Source organism: Triturus cristatus, chromosome 12 (genome assembly GCF_964204655.1).
Source record: "Triturus cristatus chromosome 12, aTriCri1.1, whole genome shotgun sequence".
Classification (NCBI taxonomy): Eukaryota; Metazoa; Chordata; class Amphibia; order Caudata; family Salamandridae; genus Triturus; species Triturus cristatus.
In genome coordinates, this window is record NC_140595.1 from 419,130,877 (window position 1) to 419,152,202 (window position 21,326).

Genomic DNA, 21,326 nt, shown 5'->3' on the forward strand with positions numbered 1-21,326 from the left:
CCCCATTCCACTGCACCACAACCAGAGCATCTTCTGCCTGTATCCTCACCATCAGGAACACTCCATTGATTCCTGCGCTGGTCATCCTGTAAAGTTTGGAAATTGCCTTAAAGACACTCTGGTGGCCAGGTAAAAGTATCCTTTCTGACTGCCTAGACCTCTGTCTTGTTGAAATTGTTCGCCCAAGCTGAGCCGGAGAAGCCATACTAACTCTATCAGTGTTGAGAGTAAGGATTAACAAAGGAGCCTGTCTAAACCCAGGAGATGTTTTGTGTGTGTACTCCAGGATATGGCCCCACAGCAGTATCATATAGTGCACCCACATCTGCACAAACGGTATTACGAAGCCAGCAATAAGACATCCAATAAATATATTACTTTTCATTACAGGACTGTTAACCCAGTCCACATACCACCCAATCAAAGGCACAGACAGATCCCATGGCAATGGGATTTTTGACAAATCATGTGTTTTCTAGTTCCACAAGCTTGGAAACATCTACCTCTTAGAAACAATTATGCATTTCAGGATGCAGTGTGTTCTGCTTCTCTTTGGCCAGGGAAGTAGGCTGGACTGTTTGATAAAGTGGTTCCAAGAATTAGGTTTCTGGAAAACATTCAATTAGTAATTCATACAATTTAGGCCACCCATTTCAGTTAATCACTCCTCTTCCCCCAGTAACATTAAAAGCCACAAACCACCCATATGATTCTGATCAACATGAGCACTTTTAAAATAGTTCAGTAATTCATTTAAGTATGGTAAAAATGTGTAGCTGCTTTTTGAATGATTTTCAAAGAGCAGAGTTTTCACTTCTATTCTTTAAAAAAAAGAAAGCTTGACCTCAGGGACTTCTTGGGCAATGTTATATATCCCATACCATTGTATCTTCAAGTGTGATTGTTGCATACATTGAACCCATGTCCCCAAACTCTTATACCAGGATTATGGCCCACATTTTGTTGTTTTACAAGCCATGCCTTGAAAGGTACTATACATATATCCCATAGCAGCTTTAAAAACTTGTTTTAGCATTCTTTAGAATCAGTTTGTTTGTCCAATAGTCTAGAATATAGGCCAGTACTGTTCAAGGATGCATACTCATTTTAACTTTATTTTTGTGGCATTTGATGGGCTTGGGTAGTTACAATCAGCAGTTTGTTCTAGCACTTCTAATTTTATTATTGCTTTAATTAACTCAGATAGACATTTTTCAGTATTTTTACTTCCTTCAACTTCTTTCAGAATTCCTAAAATAGTTTTGACTGCCTGGACCTAATTTAAAAATCTTCTGTTTCAGTTGAAGTTTTTTAATACTCCTCTTGTTCATTTTCTGATAAGCTTCACAAGTGGTTTAAATATGGTCAATTATTCCTCCTACTTTTGTTCGATGGTTGGAAAAGGTAACTATCTTTTGGTCTACTTTTTTCACTTTTAGATTATTTGTTTCACATCTTTCCTAGTTTCCTCTGTTATTCATATGAACTTCTGTATACTAAATAAAATCTCTTGCAAGGAACAAAGTATTTTTAGATAGATTTTCTTACATTTTTTCTCTTAAGTTGAGGTCCATTCCTAGAATCCTTTTTTACTTAAAGCTGTATATTTCTGACCTTTCATTGTACTTTTATATTTTCAACTGTAACTTCATATCCATCATTTTCTCCTAATTGGAGATCTCACTGCCTTCACTCTGACTTAGGGCCCTCTTGCGATACCAGTCAGGCTAGCGTCTGGCCGGCATTGTGTCAGAAACAGTACCTACCAACAAGGAGTCGAATGTCCCACATTCCGAATTCCGATGCAATCGCCTTCATGGCGGTCGTAAAGTGTATTTTTACTATTGTGGCTTGTGCTGCCAGCTGCAGCACAAGCAGCAATAGCAAACATGCACTTTTTAAACATCCCTACACCGTATTGCAGGCGCCATGTGGTGTCTGCCACTTGGTGCAGGGATGATTCGGAAGCACCACAGGTGTCCCCCAGGTATCATAGTGAAGGGACAGGGACCCTGCTAGGGGCCCCCAAAGTCAATTTCCGTCATAGAAAGGCAGACCGAAAGGGGAATCGTAACCCCTACGGCAGTGCCTGAGCAGGAACTGCTCTAATTGTAGGGAATAAGTTCTGACCGCTGGGCATATGGGCTCTTGAGCCCATCAGAACAGCAGCAGTTGGTCCCTCCACCTACTGCCTCTGACCGCCACATCGTAATGCGGTGGTCTGACTACAGGGGCAGATGTCAGTCTGAGGGCAACCGACGGCCAGTTGGTTGCGGCCCGGCTGACATTGTAATGAGGCCTTCTGTTTGGTGAGTGTTACATTTGTGTATTTTGAGGCCTTGTGGTATTTGTTATGCAGAGCAATGTTGTTATTAATGTGAATATACTGAGAAGTTCTCCAGTTAGCCGTCAGTATAGTTCTTACTTTCTCCAGTAGTTTAATAGTTTTTAGATCCATACTGAGTTTGAAAGCAACGATATAAAGGTTATCTTGGTTTGACATAGTTGCATCATCAAGAAACACTTCATGTAGAATTTATGCTGCAGAGGTAACAATGGGATACTCTGCCTAGTAGTAGGGGTTGCATGTTTCTCTGTACATATTTTCATGTGTCTTTCTAGTTGTCTGATTTTCCATCTTCAAGTATGGAGGGTTTGTCTTGTTTGTCTCACTGAAGACAATTTGTACAATGTGAGAGCACATTCTTTTGTGCTAACTGCAAGTCTACTTTTTCACCTGTTGGAGCTATTTCGTAACTTCATGTTTCTAATAGAGAGAGATTTTCAGTGGCATCATCTAATGCAGCTTCAGATACTACTGCCATTGTGTTTTTATTTATCCTAGATTATCCTAGATCATTCCTAAATACTTAGTTAAATTATTTTGGGAGCCTCAATTTCATTATTATCTTGATATTTTTTAGTAGCCTCTAACTTCTTGACAATTATGGGTACTTCGACAGCAATGACTCCTCTTGTGTGGATGTAACAGATGAACTGATCATCAATTACTCTTAATCACTTTCCAAATTCTTTTCTAATTTGAATTTCTTATTTCTAACAAATATAGTATTTCTTTTAGTGTGCATATTGAGATTTCTGTCAACAGCCCACAAGGTTCCAATTACAATTTTTTCCATTCTCGTTGTGCCCACTGCTGGAGCAATACACTGTGAGATGCTGCTATAATCTTTCCATTTAAAAGTACTTTTTCCTTTAGTAATTCATTCTTGTACCCAAACTTCTATTTTGCTTTTTTGTGATAAAGGTATTGTGTTCTTACCTTTTATCTAAACTGTGCTAGCAAAAGTGCTTCTCGGCGCCTTCTTGTAAGTCAGAACACCATAATGTTCTTACTTATTTCCAAAGGTCTGAAATTCCTGCACTATTAGTTCCTTTACAGATTATTCATTGCATGTCCTGATTTTGCCTCCTAGAAAATCAGATTGTACTATTTGTGGATACCCAGTGGCAGAGTCAACACAGTCTGCTTCCTGTTCAGTTCTGCTCTCCTCATGGCTGATTAATCTCAGTATTGGTATCGGGCTCTAAATGCCACCTCCTTCCATTGTGGAGCCCACAGATTCACTGGCAGATCACTCATCGGACTGTCTCATGGTCAAATTACATTCCATTCCCCCAGGAGATGCGTGCAGCATTCATGGTGGACCCCATCTCTTCATCACCAACATACCACCACCTAAAGCCTGACAATCCAGAAAATGACAAATGGGAGCTCTTCAAACACTGCACCCAAGAAAGAAACTAAGATTGTAGTGGTAAGCAAGGGCAACCAGGTTTTTTTACAATACCACAAGACATAGTGGCGGTCGTACCAGCAGGAGCATCTAGACACTGGTATTGTTTTCTTTGTCCAGGTCCTCAGCACTCGTCACTGCCACCTCCATCCTTCTTCATGTTACTAATGAATTCTGTAATATGTGTCCTGGTGGGGAGTTATCTACAGCACCTGCATGCAGTTTCAGACATGCAGCTTCCTGTGCTGGAATAGTGGAGCCCATGGAGCTTAGACAGCATCCTGCATCCCTCAGAGCTTAGCAACCATCAAAAATGTTGATGATTCTTAAAATGGACAACACTTATTTTTAACCCTGTAATTCACTTTGATGCTGAGGCCGACCTGCATTAATCTTGACATAGTGAAACTAAGTGGAACAGACCTGAACATTCTAATTGTCTTGACAGCTTTTGCTAAAAATCATTAAATGGTGTTAAATTTATTAGATAATAAAAGGCCTTTTTAATATAAAGTGTAACTTAACCTTGACAACAGAGACACTTTTGATGACTGTATTATAATATATTACAATAAAACCCTTCAGTTAAGGGAATATTCTGATTACAATCCAACACCTAAATCCCCTGAAATTCACCAGTCATGGTCAACACGTATATGCTCATATTGAATGTCTAGTGGCCATTCAACAATGCATGGACCCCCATTTCTTCAAACTCAAACGTGAATAAATCTAAATTGCTAATCGCTCCTAACATTTCAGGCCCTTAGGCACAATACTCACTAGCCTCTCTAAACCTGCAACCTCCAATGCCAAGGTGGAGCCCCTTAGAGTAATTCTGGATCAGTCTTATAATTTAAGCAGCAGATCAATTTGCCATTCACGTCCACTTCCACTTCAATGTATGTCTTCTTTGAGAGATTCCTTCCTCAGGAATCTCACCTCTGTGTTTGCCTCTAGCATACTTTCAAGACTAGTTTATTGTAAGAGTCTGTACCCCAGACTCCCTGCTTATGTGCTTGTGAAACTGAAAAATTTGCCAAATATTGAAGAGTGTATAGTTTGGAAACTGCATGGCTGGTGTAATCTAGAGAATATAAACACTGCATATTGACCCAGATCGAAACATGAGCAAAATTAAGTGAAATAAACCTGAGAACATTTGATTGTAAGCGGTACAGTATACGAAAAGCTTTGGTTGTAGCACTGCATGTTCTTTGAGAGTAAGAAAAGGAAGATGGCGAATTGACTCCGCCGTGAGTAGCGGTGCCCGGATAGAGCTCCTAAATTAACCTGAACCTGAATGCAGCAGGGCTACAATAAATGGGGAGAAGAGAATACCCTATTTCTTTTTGAAGTGTGAGATGTAATAATAATAATCAGGATACAAGCTGTATAACTTACTTCAGATGCTACGACGGGACGCTCAACACTTCCTTCTTTTTGGAGACACTCAGAGTTGTATGCATCATCGAAGGGGTCAGCGGTGCCTGGTGTTCTACTGGCCCGGCCTATTTGCTCGCTATCTTCATGTTTCCCCAGTCTGGCAGCCTTTGGCCCCTGCAAAGTCTACTGTGCCACGCGCTGGGCATCCAATTCAGAATTGCTGCTGCTGCTGCTAACACCGCTACAGATGCTGCTGATGGTGCGATCAAGAAAAACGCGCCAAGAGTGGTTCATCCAGTGATGAGGCTGCTTAATCCAGAGTAGGCTACGGATTTCCTCATTGCCGCTCCGGAAGCCGCCATGGCAGAGATCGTTATATAGGCGGTGCAACGCGGGCTCAGGAGCTCATCCGAGATGATATGCTATTAGGCTCAGGAGGCCGAGTCAGTGTTCGCTCCGGGACAAATGGTCGCAACGCATCCTGATGGGGCTATCGATGTAGCATGCATCGGACAATCACAATTGCTACATTCCGAGGTAATCAATGATGTTAGCATCTTTTCTGGTTCTACAGATAAGGGTAACTCAGCTAATATGACTGATGCTGTTATTATATCAATGCTGGCGCTGCCAATAGACCAGTTAGCAGTATCTGCAGTCTCTACTTCCGCTGAATTAACTGAAAGCATGCAAACTAATCTGCTACCTGCTGGCGGCCTACTAGCTGAGCTATCAAACTCTGAAATGGAATCTAATGGGCAGCAGGATACACACTTGTGAGAACCTATGCGACCGATGCCTCAGCAAACGGCGAAACTACTCATATCGAGCATATCGAGCACTGCTCCACAGCATAGCGGGGCCATAGAGCATGCCATGCCACAAGCTGATTTGCCATCTTTTTCATCTCTGCCATCAATGAGTATTGACGATTCATCTGGCAATTCGCCTGAGGAGTCTATAAATCCTCAGCCAGCAAAAAAGAAAACCAGCAAACAAGTGAGAGTTGGCAGGAAAGCTATGGAGTCTAACAGTTTCAGTCATATAATATCCCTGAGGCATGGTAATGCACTTACTGTAGCACACCCAAAAGCAAAAGATCAGGATAGCCCTCTACGGAAAGGGGGAAGTTAAAGCTATTGTCTCGAGGCTATCTGGTTCTGGGCAAAACCCGGTCTCTAGCGGTGGTCAAAATAGCTCTTCTCTACAGCTTACAACAGAGCATCTATTAAAAAACATCAGGGGTACTGGGGCATCTTACGCTGCTGATCTCCCAGAGCCAATACAACCTGTAAAAGAAGTATCTGTGCTAGCAAGTGCCCCGACAGCTGTAAATACACCAGGAGCGGTATCAACAATAGAACCCTCAATAGCCCCTTTTATGCAAGCACTATCAGCACAAAGATCTGAAGCGCAGGTGTACTATACACAGCTTAGGGCTGACAATGCTATGATCAAGCAATCATTGACTGCAGTGACTGGAAAGGTGGCCGAACTAACAGCTGAGTTGACGATATTACATCAAAGACTGTCTGATAATGAGGATGCTGTGTCACACTCTACCAATCTACTTCAGGATCATGACATTAAACTTAATGCTCTAAAAGGGAAGGTTGAAGATCTGCGGAGAACCGGCAGCACCGGAATAATTTGAGGATATTTGGGATCCCGGAAGGCAGTGAAGGCTCAGACCTACGTGCATTCATTGTTTAAATATTTCAGAAAGCTTTCCCTGACCTTACAGATTGGGATTTACAAATTCAATGAGCTCATAGGCTGCCAATTTTTCTTAATCAAGCAGAAATCTAATCTGCGTTGACAACGAGCAATTATTATTCATATAGACAACCTTTTATTGTGTCAGGCAATCGCCATTAAAGCCCGGCCTACTACACCAGTTTCAGTTGAGTCATTCTCCATCATTGCAAGATCTGCTTTATGTAAAATCCCGATGGATAAAAGATGGAGGATGCGGCAGCTTATAAATTCCTGGAAAGCGATTGCCGCTTTGGTCTTCTTACAAGAGCCTGCAAGGTTGAAGGTTATTAAGGATGGTAGCTCACAGATATTCTACTCGGACCAGGATGTAAAACTAGCGCTCTCTAAACTGCAATAGAATCCTAATAAGTAACATGAATAGACAGTATTAAGGTGTCTTCTGTCTGAATAGTTTGGACACTAGGTATATCTTATTTTTGAATCATGATAATCAAAGGGCTATCTCTCTCTGTGTCTTTTGGTTTTCTTTTTCTTTTTTACTGTTTTTTTCTCTCTCTTTCTAGTTTTTAACCTGCTTAAATCAAAGTCACGAGGCTCACGGAGGGCACTGCTTCTCTAAGCTGTCTGAGATCGGCAGCAGGTTAGTGGGGGTGATACCTTTTCGAGAACACTGGGTGGGAGGGTGGTGTATTGATTTTGTTTTGGGGTGGAGGTGGTAGGGTGGTGGCTGCTTATCAGTTGAATGATAGGTGGAATACTGAAATGCATTTGTATTGGGGTGTAAAAAACAGAGGGTACAGATCGTACTTAAAGCGAATAAGGAGAATAAATACAATATTCTAATTTTTATTTGTAATAAACATATTTTTCTCTTAATGATTGTGTTTAAAGCTTTTTATTTATTTAAATCTTCTAAGGGACAATTGTTAGGGAATGCAAAAGATAGGTGTGAGACCGATCTGTTATGTGTCTTATAATGGGTAACCCTGGGGGTAGTTTGCGAAGTAGCGCTACGCGTAGCTATGCGAAGTGCACTTCGCACTACGCGAGCTACGTGTAGCTTTGCAAACTGCGTAGTGCACTGTGCACGATGCTGTTCGCACTGATTGCACAGTGCCGGATGCTTGTCCGCACTGTGCAATCAGTGCAAACTGCATCTTGCACAGTGCAAGCGGTCGTTTTCTGCCGCTCGAGTAGATTTCTAGTAGATTTCTACTCGAGCGGCAGCTTTCTCAACGCGGACTGGTAGTTACTCATCGCAAGCGGTCACGAGTATACGCGATCACTCACAATGAGAAACCTGACCTCCCCGCGTTGAGAAGCTCCCCGGGAGGTTTATTTTCCACACTCGCGATCGGCAACTTGATGTGGCTGATCGCGAACGAGGAAAAAGTCTCGCCGGGTTGTCATTTTGCTTGCTTGTGGTTGCCAACTTGACGTTGAGGACCGCGAGCAAGCAAAAAATGACTGTTGCACTACGCTACGCGTGTTTGCACTGTGCTACGCGCAATTTGCGTAGTGCGAAGTAGCGCAAACTTCGCAAACTATGCGAGCGTAGCGTAGTGCTTTGCCCAGGCTTAATTAGATGTATTAGTTGGAACGTAGCTGGGCTAAACTCTCCAACCAAATGACAATTGGTTAGAGAAGAGCTTAAGATATATAAACCACATCTGGTAATTCTGTCACAGCTAGCTTACAAGGATAGAGGCCTATTTAAACATTTAGAGGTTGAAATGATGGAATGTACCTCACAGGGGGCAGCAATTCGAGGGGTAGCAATCCTTAAGGATAAGCGTTTTATCTGCAATAAAATTTAAAAAGCTTCTGACCCGGGTGGCAGATGAGTCATTATACAACTGGAAAGCTACAATAAAAAATTAGTTCTTTGTGCATTGTGCGACCAAACGTGGATGATCCTAAGTTTTTAAATATATTAATGTTGAAGCTGCTAGATTGGTAAGGAGAAATAATAATCACGGGGGATTTTAATTGCACTTTAAAATATAACATTGACTCAACAAATCGGTTTGCGTCACCGAGAAAGTGTAGGGTCCGAAAATTAATTTATGAACTAGCTGGGCTCCATGGGTTGGTGGACTTATGGCGGACAGTGTATCCTATTGTGCATGGATTCATGTACTATTCTGGGCCTCATCGTCATTTTTCAAGAATAGATTTAGTATTTGTTAGTAGTAGTATTTAGTATTCTAGCCAATGCACAAATACAGATCTGTCCATGGAAAACGTCTCATCATAATCCGCTTCTGACCTGTTTTCACCTCTCAGTCGAGGTTAAGAGTAGTGGCCCTTTTTAATTTCCAAGGCACTTGCAATCTGACCCCCCAATTTATAACACATACCCAGGGTGCTCTTACTGAATTTCTACAAACTAATATGGAAACTGCCTCTTCTTTTATTATATAGGACACAATGAAGGCTTAAATACGTGGCACTACCGAGCAATATATCTATCATTTAAATAAAAGCTGTCAAAGTAGTCTGAATGAAGCTTGTGACACATTAAAGAAGTTAGAATTAGAATATGCGGCAGAGCTCATGTCTAATGGACCAAATAGGGATTTAACATACTCCTCTTTAATAAATGCACAGGCACTTTTGAAACAGCTCTTTAAAGAGAAGAGTGCAGCTGCTTTCAGCAAAATTCACTCTAACCAATACGAGTATGGGGTTCAGGTCTGGAGGATATTAGCTTATCAGATCGCAGACACAAAAGCTAAAACACGGATTGACTCAATCAGGGGTCGAGATGGACAGATATATAAATCCACTGAATCAATTTTAGAACAATTTGTTAAATTTTATACGGAGCATTACACATTGCCTGAGGAAATGGACGAAACCATAGGGGAGGAATACCTACAATTAGGGGAACCTAATTCCCTGAGCCTGGAGGCAGTTGAGTATCTCCAGCAAGACATTACTGAGTGCTGGACTTGGCCCTTATTGCAGGGTCATCCCTAAACGTTTGGCCTTTCTCCTAGCCTTTTTTCTAAAATGGTGTTGGTGGTTTTAGGACTCTGGGCACTTTAGCACTGCTGTTCAGTATAAAGTGCGTGTGCTCTCTGTGATAAATGTGGTAAGATTGGTCTACACCTCTTTGACCTATTTAATTTACCTGTTAGACCCTTGTAAAGTGGTATCCAAGATACCCAGGGCTGGTAAGTTAAATGCTACTGGTGGGCTTGCAGCGCTAATGGCACCACACACCAAAGTAGCCTTGCAAACCTATCTCAGGCCTGTGCACGCAGTGTTACTGCCGCTGTGACGTGGCACCTAAAGTGTGTGCCATGTCCGTGACCCCCCCTTTTACTACATGTCAGTCACGCCTAAGGTAAGCCCTAGCTAGCCCTATGGGCAGGGTGCATTGTAGGTAAAATATAGGACATGTACCTTAAGTGCGTGACATGTCCTGGTAGTGACAAACAGCTATTTTTGTTTCTCACTACTGTGGGGCTGCCCTCACATAGGAATGCATTGGGGATTACCTGATAAATGTTTCAGTGGTAATTCCTGATATGAGAGGAGCAGCGTGGTCAAGTTTGGTATGTTTGAAATAGTAATAATAAATGATACGCAATGGTATGCGCAGATTTATTATGACTATTTTAGAAATGTCACTTTTAGAAGTTGGCATCTCTGTGTGCTATGTGCCATGTGCTATGTGCTCCAGTTGGGAGGGTGCAGAAGTCCAGATTGATAGGTGAGATGGGTATGTGTTCCCCAGTGGGAGAACCAGTGGGTCAGGGACCAGCCAGAAGGGCTGAGTCTCCTAGTAGTGACCATGGTGACACCACTTATGTCCTGGGGGATCTTTGCGTACTGTCAAATGGACAGGAGTCAGGAGATCTGTGCCAGGCAGTCTGTCACACGACACATGAGTCATGTGTTACCCTAGGGGGGATAATGTGTGAGTCCCCAGAAGTCCTGGCATACCAGGCAAGTGTTCAACCACAGGGGTTGGTCCCTGGGTTGGGAGGCCAGGTTCAGGTTTTGCCTGACCTGGAGGGAAGGGCATCGGTAGGTGGTGTCCTGACCAGTGAAATACTGTGTGAGTCCCCAGAAGTCCTGGCGTGCCAAGCAAGTGCTCAGCCGAAGGGTTCAGCCCCAAGGTTGGGAGGCCAGGTTCAGGATCTGCCTGACCTGGAGGGAGGGACATTTGTAACCAGTGTCCTGACCGGTTTGGCGTCCAGATGTACCACTCCAGTTGGGAGGGTGCATAACTCGGGAAGGGGGTGCAGAGGGAGGGAGTCCTCGCCTCTGACCCCGGTGCGACCTTAGGGTTTAGACCCTAGGTTGGGAGTCTAGTTGCTGGAGAGGTCCTGAACTGGTGGGAGAGTTGTGCTGCCTCTCAAAGGAGGAGAGTGCAGAACCCTAGACGGAGAGGTAGGGGAAGGAGAGCCTCGCCCGTGACTTCTGGTCAGCCTGAGAGTGCGGTCCCTAGGCTGAAGGATCAGTGGCCGTTTAGAACTGCCCTGATGAGGGGTAGAGTGGAGAATGGTCACTATGTGCTTGGGGCTACCACCCCCCAATCTGTGTGATGCAAGGACCAGATACATCTGGATGGCCTAGGTCCTTGCCCTGGCCGAGGAAAACTAGGGAGTACCAGTGGGGTAGCTTAGTTTGTCCTGGGAGCATTGACAGAGGGAACCACATGGGTTCAGAATGGCGTAGAACTGGGTGGTGTCCCTGCAGTTGCGGGCTCATATCTGTGTTCTATCGCCCAAGGCAGGGAATCCCATCAAGGTGGTGATTGGTCTACCCTGAGTTTTGAATGGAAGGGGGTTGTGTTGAATTTGGCCTTTTTTTGGAATACCTACAATTAGGGGAACCTAATTCCCTGAGCCTGGAGGCAGTTGAGTATCTCCAGCAAGACATTACTGAGTGCTGGACTTGGCCCTTATTGCAGGGTCATCCCTAAACATTTTGCCTTTCTCCTAGCCTTTTTTCTGACATGGTGTTGGTGGTTTTAGGACTCTGGGCACTTTAGCACTGCTGTTCAGTGTAAAGTGCGTGTGCTCTCTGTGATAAATGTGGTAAGATTGGCCTACACCTCTTTGGCCTATTAATTTACCTGTTAGACCCTTGTAAAGTGGTATCCAAGATACCCAGGGCTGGTAAGTTAAATGCTACTGGTGGGCTTGCAGCGCTAATGGCGCCACCCACTAAAGTAGGCTTGCAAACCTATCTCAGGCCTGTGCATGCAGTGTTACTGCCGCTGTGACGTGGCACCTAAAGTGTGTGCCATGTTCATGACCCCCCTTTTACTACATGTCACTCACCCGTAAGGTAAGCCCTAGCTAGCCCTATGGGCAGGGTGCATTGTAGGTAAACGATAGGACATGTACCTTAAGTGTGTGACATGTCCTGGTAGTGACAAACAGCTATTTTTGTTTCTCACTACTGTGGGGCTGCCCTCCCATAGGAATGCATTGGGGATTCCCTGATAAATGTTTCAGTGGTAATTCCTGATATGAGAGGAGCAGCGTGGTCAAGTTTGGTATGTTTGAAATAGTAATAATAAATGCTACGCAATGGTATGCACAGATTTGTTATGACTATTTGAGAAATCACTTTTAGAAGTTGGCATCTCTGTGTGCTATGTGTCTGCCTGCCTGATGTGAATTGCATGTATGGCTGCTTTTGAGTGACAGGGGCTGGTGAGGTGTGTGAGGCTCCAGGAGGGGCAGGGTAGTCAGCGCTAGGCTGAATAGGACATCTGCATTGGAAGTAGTGGGAGGAGTAATCCCATGACCCTGAATAGTTTCTTGTCTAGATTGTACAAAGCTGTCTCCACCCCCTGTGGTGTGTCTAATCACTGAGCCCCCACCTGACAAATGGGAAGAGGAGCCTGGAAATCAAATTGCTCTATCGCACTGCTGCAGTGAATATTGAGTGAATCCCGACGTGGGTATTTCCCTGAGCTGCCAGTGGGAGCAGGTGCCCATACCTCGTTTTCTGCATTTTTGCATACTTCAACAGCGGGTGCCCAACCTGCGTTGGGTGTCTTCGAGCGGGTGCCCACCCCACAAGTGTTTTTATTTAAAATGGGAGCCTTCCCCGTTGGAGAAGAAGGAGAAAAGAAACGGCTGGCGGGATCGCGAGGCAACCCGGAAGCCAGGCAGAGCTGCCTGTTTGTGGGCGGTGCGCACAACGAGTGGAAGGAAGCAGACGGGAGCCTACCACGCGCCCCTCTGACCCAGAGAAGAGCGAGTCAGAGTCGTGATGATGAGCGGGAGCCTACCCTGCCTCTGTGCACACCAGAAAAAAAGGAGACGGGCCCGGTGCGGGTGCACCCAAGACCAGAGGAGCGTCCAAAGCAGCCCGGTGAGGATGGGCTGTCCCACACACATCATTGGTGCCACCAGAGGCTCCAGAGTAGTCCCAGTGAGTGGGGGCTGAGTTGGGGTCACTCGTTGTGCTCCTGTAGCACACCTACCTTTCGCTGTTCTTCCCAGCTGTGCCACTGTTGCGGGCAGCTGCATCTTGGGGGCACTTCTCGGCACTCGGCTGATAGTGCCAGTCGAAGCACAGTGGCTGAACGGTCCCGCCATTGTGGGCCGCTCCAACGTTGGGGGCCATTTGTTTTTCAAAGTGCCGGAATGGGGCTTCACCTGGGCACTGTGGTGCCATTGTTTCATTTGGTCATAGCTGCCCTGCCAGACAGTGGGCAGTTGCAACGCTTGGATGGACAGTTCTTTTGTTGAGAAAGTGATGAGTTGCACCCCATGCCCCAGCGCATCTGCACCCTGTGTTTTCGCTGCATTGGCAGCTGAGCCCTGACTTTGCTGGACATAGGGCATTGGAGCCCTAGAAAAGACCGGTTGGCATGGGGGTCATGTTAGGGTGTGATTGGGGTATACTGGGTTTAATGCTGGTTATGCTTGCTGTGATTTATACGCCTGATTTATGCCTAATGTGATTTCTGTTTATGAGAGGATTGCCTAATGTGTTTATGGTTATGAGGCCTATTGCGTAATGTGTTTATGCTTATGAGGTTAAGGCCTATTGTGTTTTATGCCTGATGTAATCATGCTGAGGTCATTATTATACCAGTAGTTACTAGCTGTGTTTTGCAGTTTCTTACCTGTTCTGATGGTTCTGACCGTGGCCCGATTGGCCTGTTCCTGGATATAATCCCCTGTGAATATTGCCCGTGCCAGTTGGAACAGTGTAAATGTGTGATTATGTTTCTAATGTGTTTATGACAATACAAAGGCTATTTTTTTATATAACCTTGTGTGGAGTTTCTTTTGTAGTGTGTCTAGTGTGTTGCTGCTGTGTGTGTGTGTGTTGCACAAACACTTTACACATTGCCTCTGGGATACACCTGACTGCTCGTGCCAAGCTACTAAGGGGGTGAGCAGGGGTTCTCATCAGTGTGTAACTCCCTTGCCCTGACTGGAATGGTGGTTTCTGCCTGGCTTTGGCGCAAGCCTTAGCCAACCAGAAATCCCATTTCTAATATTGGTTGCCAGAGGTGAGGATAGGACTTGCGTGTGCGCAGTACCACAGCGACAACTGCTTGCACTACAAACTCTGCATTTAGATAATCATGTGTTTGTGGATTATTTTTCCTGAGTTTTATTTTTCGCCTACAAGTGTCATTTTTTAATTGTGTTCTCCTATTGCATTGTGGGTTGTGTATCTTGCCAAGATGGAGTTAACCTATAATGAGGATGACCTCTGGGAGTACACCAGGGAGGAGTTAGAGGAAATCTGCAGAGAGAGGGGGATACCAATAGTGGGTAACACCCTCAATAATCTATTCCTCTATGAAGCCCTCCGCAGGGGAGAACCCACAGAGCTCTGTGGGGACCCTTCAGATTACCCCTCCGCATACCTAAGTGGTGGTTTTGAGGTAGGCCCTGAAGAGTCTGAAGAGGAGAGAGAAAATGACAGGGCAGAGACGCCAGTAGAGAGTGACGACCCCATAGATAGAGTCCCTTTCTGGGTCTAGTGCCAGTGGTGGTGCCCAATCCCTTTCATGGTTCAAAGAGGGGTTGGTGGACAGGCAGAAGGAGAGGGAGCATCAGCTGGCTTTAGAGAAGCTCAAATTGGAGTATGCCATGGGGCTAGCGCAGCTGGATATGGGGCACAGGGAGGCCCAGAGTGCCTTGGAAGAGAAAAGGCATTGTTGGCTCAGGAGTTGAGTCTCAGGGCAGTGAGCCTTAAAGAGAAAAAGCTAGAGACTGAGAGGGTCTTAGCTCAGGAGAGGATGGTGGAGGCAGAGAGGGCCTTCGGCAGGGAGAAACTAGCTCTGGAGGGTAGATCATCCCATGAGAGTAGTTTTAGTTGTCTGGATTCACCAGTAAAGTTGTGGTCCAGTGGTGGCAGCAATATGGAGTCCAGTGCAGCAGGTCCCACTCCCAGATCCCAGAGCGTGGTACCTAGTTCACAGGAAGAGGGTGTCACGCCTGAAGGGTATAGGTTGAGGTTCAGGGGCAGTAAGAAACTGCCTCACCAGTCTTGGGGGAAGTTTGTGGATGAATGTTGTGATGTACTGGAAGGTTGGGTGAGGGGTAGCACGGCAAATGATTTTGAAGGGCTGTTCAATCTGGTTGTCAGAGAGCACATGTTCAGTAATTCTTTACCGGGGTTACGCCAACACTTGTTGGAGTGTGAGTTCTCTGATCCCAGGGAGCTTGCACGAGAGGCAAACCTCTGGCTGTTTGCCGGAGGGTGTGAAGAGGCATTGGGGAGTGATTCCAAAAGAAGTGGCTCAGGTAGCTTCCAGACCTGTGTGGGGGAAGAGGTTCAGAGTAGCCCAGCTAGGTCCCATTGTAGTGGGAGGGGTGTAGGGGCTCACGTCCTGTCTCAGTGGCGAAGGAGTGAGTGTGGGACTGTGTGTCCCAAGGTGCCCGAAACCCAGTATCAGGGCCCGGAGGGTTCCCTAAGGGAGCACCAGGTTGGGGGCCTAGGCTGTACTGGTAGGCCATTTAAGGGGGATCTCCTAGTGCCAGGAGAACCTGGAGTGTCTGTAAGTGGAGCTCCAGTGGTTCTGGTGTCTGGCGGTGCCGCTCCAGTTGGGAGGGAGCAGAAGTCCAGATTGATGGGTGAGAGGGGTATGTGTTCCCCAGTGGGAGAACCAGTGGGTCAGGGACCAGCCAGAAGGGCTGAGTCTCCTAGTAGTGACCATGGTGACACCACTTCTGTCCTGGGGATCTTTGCGTACTGTCAGATAGACATGGGTCAGGAGATCTGCACCAGGCAGTCTGTCACACGACACATGAGTCATGTGTTACCCTCGGGGGGATAATGTGTGAGTCCCCAGAAGTCCTGGCATGCCAGGCAAGTGTTCAACCACAGGGGTTGGTCCCTGGGTTGGGAGGCCAGGTTCAGGTTTTGCCTGACCTGGAGGGAAGGGCATCGGTAGGTGGTGTTCTGACCAGGGGGATACTGTGTGAGTCCCCAGAAGTCCTGGCGTGCCAAGCAAGTGCTCAGCCGAAGGGTTCAGCCCCAAGGTTGGGAGGCCAGGTTCAGGATCTGCCTGACCTGGAGGGAGGGATATTTGTAACCAGTGTCCTGACCGGTTTGGCGTCCAGATGTACCACTCCAGTTGGGAGGGTGCATAACTCTGGAAGGGGGTGCAGAGGGGGAGTCCTCACCTCTGACCCCGGTGCGACCTGAGTGTTTTGAGCCTAGGTTGGGAGACCAGTTTCTGGAGAGGTCCTGAAATGGTGGGAGAGTTGTGCTGCCTCTCAAAGGAGGAGAGTACAGAACCCTAGACGGAGAGGTAGGGGAAGGAGAGCCTCGCCCGTGACTTCTGGTCAGCCTGAGAGTGCGGTCCCTAGGCTGAATGATCAGTGGACGTTTAGAACTGCCCTGATGAGGGGTAGAGTGGAGAATGGTCACTATGTGCTTGGGGCTACCACCCCCCAATCTGTGTGATGCAAGGACCAGATACATCTGGGTGGCTTAGGTCCTTGTCCTGGCCGAGGAAAACTAGGGAGTACCAGTGGGGTAGCTTAGTTTGTCCTGGGAGCATTGACAGAGGGAACCACATGGGTTGAGAATGGCGTAGAACTGGGTGGTGTCCCTGCAGTTGCGGGCTCATGTCTGTGCTCTATCGCCCAAGGCAGGGAATGCCATCAAGGTGGTGATTGGTCTACCGTGAGTTTTGGCTGGAAGGGGGATGTGTTGAATTTGGCCCTTTTTGCAGGGTTGTCCCTAAACGTTTTGCCTATCTCCTAGCCTTTTTTCTGACATGGTGTTGGTGGTTTTAGGACTCTGGGCACTTTAGCACTGCTGTTCAGTGTAAAGTGCGTGTGCTCTCTGTGATAAATGTGGTAAGATTGGCCTACACCTCTTTGGCCTATTAATTTACCTGTTAGACCCTTGTAAAGTGGTATCCAAGATACCCAGGGCTGGTAAGTTAAATGCTACTGGTGGGCTTGCAGCGCTAATGGCACCACACACCAAAGTAGCCTTGCAAACCTATCTCAGGCCTGTGCACGCAGTGTTACTGCCGCTGTGACGTGGCACCTAAAGTGTGTGCCATGTCCATGACCGCCCTTTTACTACATGTCACTCACCCGTAAGGTAAGCCCTAGCTAGCCCTATGGGCAGGGTGCATTGTAGGTAAAATATAGGACATGTACCTTAAGTGCGTGACATGTCCTGGTAGTGACAAACAGCTATTTTTGTTTCTCACTACTATGGGGCTGCCCTCCCATAGGAATGCATTGGGGATTCCCTGATAAATGTTTCAGTGGTAATTCCTGATATGAGAGGAGCAGCGTGGTCAAGTTTGGTATGTTTGAAATAGTAATAATAAATGCTACGCAATGGTATGCGCAGATTTATTATGACTATTTTAGAAATGTCACTTTTAGAAGTTGGCATCTCTGTGTGCTATGTGTCTGCCTGCCTGATGTGAATTGCATGTATGGCTGCTTTTGAGTGACAGGGGCTGGTGAGGTGTGTGAGGCTCCAGGAGGGGCAGGGTAGTCAGCGCTAGGCTGAATAGGACATCTGCATTGGAAGTAGTGGGAGGAGTAATCCCATGACCCTGAATAGTTTCTTGTCTAGATTGTACAAAGCTGTCTCCACCCCCTGTGGTGTGTCTAATCACTGAGCCCCCACCTGACAAAGGGGAAGAGGAGCCTGGAAATCAAATTGCTCCAATTCCCCCCTGAACCAGTTGCATCTGGTTCCCTCATGCCGTGTACTACAGACTATGGAAAATGTGGTATAAATGTAGGGGCTGTGACCCCATGAAGTTGCTCTGTGATTGTGCTTACTTGGAGGGGACCCTCTGCCAGGAGGAACTGCCGCGGGACCCAGCTGCAGCTTCTTGGGGGTCCCTGCGTGCTGGCCTAGCTGGCTGCGCCCTGCTGTGGTCTCCCCAGCACCAAGGACTCTTGGACCGGGTTGCCGGTGGGAGCGGGTGCCCACCCAGCATTTTCTGCATTTTTGTATACTTCAACCGCGGGTGGCTACCCTGCGTTGGGTGCCTTTGAGCGGGCGCCCACCCCACAAGTGTCTTTATTCAAAATGGGAGCCTACCCCGTATTACCACAGCTGAAGGAGAAGAAGAAGAAAAGAAAGAGTCAGTGACCCGGAAGCCAGGCAGAGCTGCCTGTTTGTGGGTGGGGTGCACCTCGAGCAGAAAGAAGCGGAAGGGAGCCTACCACGCGCCCCTGTGATCCAGAGAAGAGCGAGTCAGAGTTGTGCTGAAGAGTGGGAGCCTACCCCGCCTCCGTGCACACCAGAAAAAGAGGAGATGGCCCCGGTGCGGGTGCACCCAAGACCGGAGGAGCGTCCAAAGCAGCCCGGTTAGAATGGGCTGCCCCATGTGCATCGTTGGTTCCACCAGAGGCTCCAGAGTAGTCCAGGTGAGTGGGGGCTGAGTTGGGGGCACTCGTAGTGCTCCTGCGTAACACCTACCTTTCGCTGTTCTTCACAGCTGTGCCACGGTTGCAGGCAGCTGCATCTTGGGGGCATTTATTGGCACTTGGCTGATAGTGCCAGTCAAGGCACAGTGCCTAAGCGGTCCCGCCATTGCAGGCTGCTCCAACGTTGGGGGGCATTTGTTTTTCAAAGTCCCGGAGTGGAGCTTCACCAGGGCACTGTGGTGCCAGTGTTTCATTTGGTCACAGCTGCCCTGCCGGACCGTGGGCAGCTGCAACACTTGGGGGGGCCAGTTCTTTTGTTGAGAAAGGGATGAGTTGCACCCCATGCCCCAGCGCATCTGCACCCTGTGTTTTCGCTGCATTGGCAACTGAGCCCTGACTTTGCTGGACATAGGGCATTGGAGCCCTAGAAACGACCGGTTGGCATGGGGGTCATGTTAGGGTGTGATTGGGGTATACTGGGTTTAATGCTGGTGATGCTTATCCCCTGCTGTGATTTATACGCCCTGATTTATGCCTAATGTGATTTCTGCTTATGAGAGGATTGTCTAATGTGTTTATGGTTATGAGGCCTATTGCGTAATGTGTTTATGCTTAGGAGGTTTGGGCCTAATATGTTTTATGCCTGACGTAATAATGCTGAAGTCATTGTTGTACCAGTAGTTACTGGTTGTGTTTTGCAGTTACTTACCTGTTCTGATGGTTCTGACTGTGGCCCGATTGGCCTGGTCCTGTATATAATCCCTTGTGAATATTGCCTGTGCCTGTTGGCATAGTGTAAATGTGTGATTATGTAACCTTGTGTGGTGTTTCTTTTGTAGTGTGCCTAGTGTTTTGCTGTTGTGTGTGTGTGTTGCGCAAACGCTTTACACATTGCCTCTGGGATACACCTGACTGCTCGTGCCAAGCTACCAAGGGGGTGAGCAGGGGTTATCATCAGTGTATAACTCCCTTGCCCTGACTGGAGTGGTGGTTTCTGCCTGGCTTTGGCGCAAGCCTTAGCCAACCAGAAATCCCATTTCTAACACTGAGGAAGAAATCTCATCTGCTATAGCTGCATTGTCATCAGGCAAGGCTGCTGGGGATGATGCTATACCAGTGAAATTTTAAAAATTATTTAAAAGCTCTATTCTCTCGCTACTTTATGCTGTAATTCATCAGATTGGGGAATGTATGGAAGCCCCTAAGTCTTGAGATATGACCAATATTGTTTTTTTTATCAATAAAGGGAAGGCGGAGGATGATTGTGGGTCATATCGCCCAATATCTATCATCAATGCTGATGCAAAAATATTCGCCAAAGTGCTTGCTAATCGATTGGCACCTTATATGCCCTGCCTCGTTTCTGAACACTAACATGGGTTTAAAACCGGTAGGGATACTACTGCACATGTTAACACAGCCATAACAGCTTTTGATATTGCTAACAAGACATCTCTCAATTTGGGGATGGTTTTGTTAGATGCTGAGAAAGCATTTGATCGGGTGGCATGGGATGCATTGTGGAAGATATTGATTACTAACAGCTTACAGGGTTGTTTTTTATATAGATTTGTGCGTTATACGTAAATCAACAGGCTAAACTTACATATACTAATTTGCACTCTGCTTCATTTTCTATACAGCGTGGCACAAGGCAGGGATGTCCACTTTCCCCCCTGCTGTTTGCTTTATATATAGAGCCATTTATTAAAGCATTAAATCAGAACACTTATATCATCCCATTCAGTAACAGGAACTACCAACTTAAGGCTATCGCGTACACGGATTGATATTGCATTACATCTGAATCAGCAACAGCATTGATTGCCATCCAGGAAGATGCAAAAATATTTGGTCGATTTTCGGGATATAAACTTCACTCACACAAAACCCAGATTTTGCACACTTCTAAATCGCCAGCACCTATAACTGAAAGCTGCTCCGTGGTACCATATTTAGGGGTTCGGATCTCTGTCAGTATTTAGCAAATATGGAGACTTAATTATGAAACATTGCTGCACTCGGTCATAAAAAAACTTGAGAGCTGGAATAAACTTCCAATAACTATTACCGGCAGGACTAATATAATTAAAATGACAATTTTACCTAAGTTTCTGTATTTGTTTGGAGCTATTCCTATAAGGGTCCCCAACAATTTCTTTTCAAAAACTTGAGGGTGCAATCAGCAGTTTTATTTGGAGCTACAAGCAAGCACGTCGTGCTATACGCTTCCTTAAATTTCCCTATAAGTTTGGAGGTTTGCAACTTCCCGATTTTAAACTTTATTTGTGGGCAGCAATTGCTGGGTGTTTACAAAGCTTATTAATTGATAAACAACCATATTTTGGTCTCGTATTAGCACTTGGCACAGATAGTCAAATGTTTTTGTACAGGATCAATGACCCTAACTACTATAAGAGAATCCGTTTTAAGACTCTTAGAGATATGGTCTGCATATAGAATGAAATCCTCAACTATTCTTCACTCCTTCTCGAAGATCTTGCACAGCATGGTCATCTTAACATATGGAACAATCCAATTCTCCCGAGCATATTTCACAATTTTACTGCTCGCAGCTGGGCAAGATGTGGAATAGAAAGATTGGGCC

The 21,326-nt window shown here is 46.1% G+C and overlaps 1 protein-coding gene across 2 annotated transcripts in view; it reads left to right on the top strand.

The window, feature by feature from the left end:
• Positions 1 to 21,326, top strand: part of LOC146776042 (fatty acyl-CoA hydrolase precursor, medium chain-like) — a 762,376-nt gene that overhangs the window by 96,417 nt on the left and 644,633 nt on the right. The gene's annotated exons all lie outside the window — the stretch shown is intronic.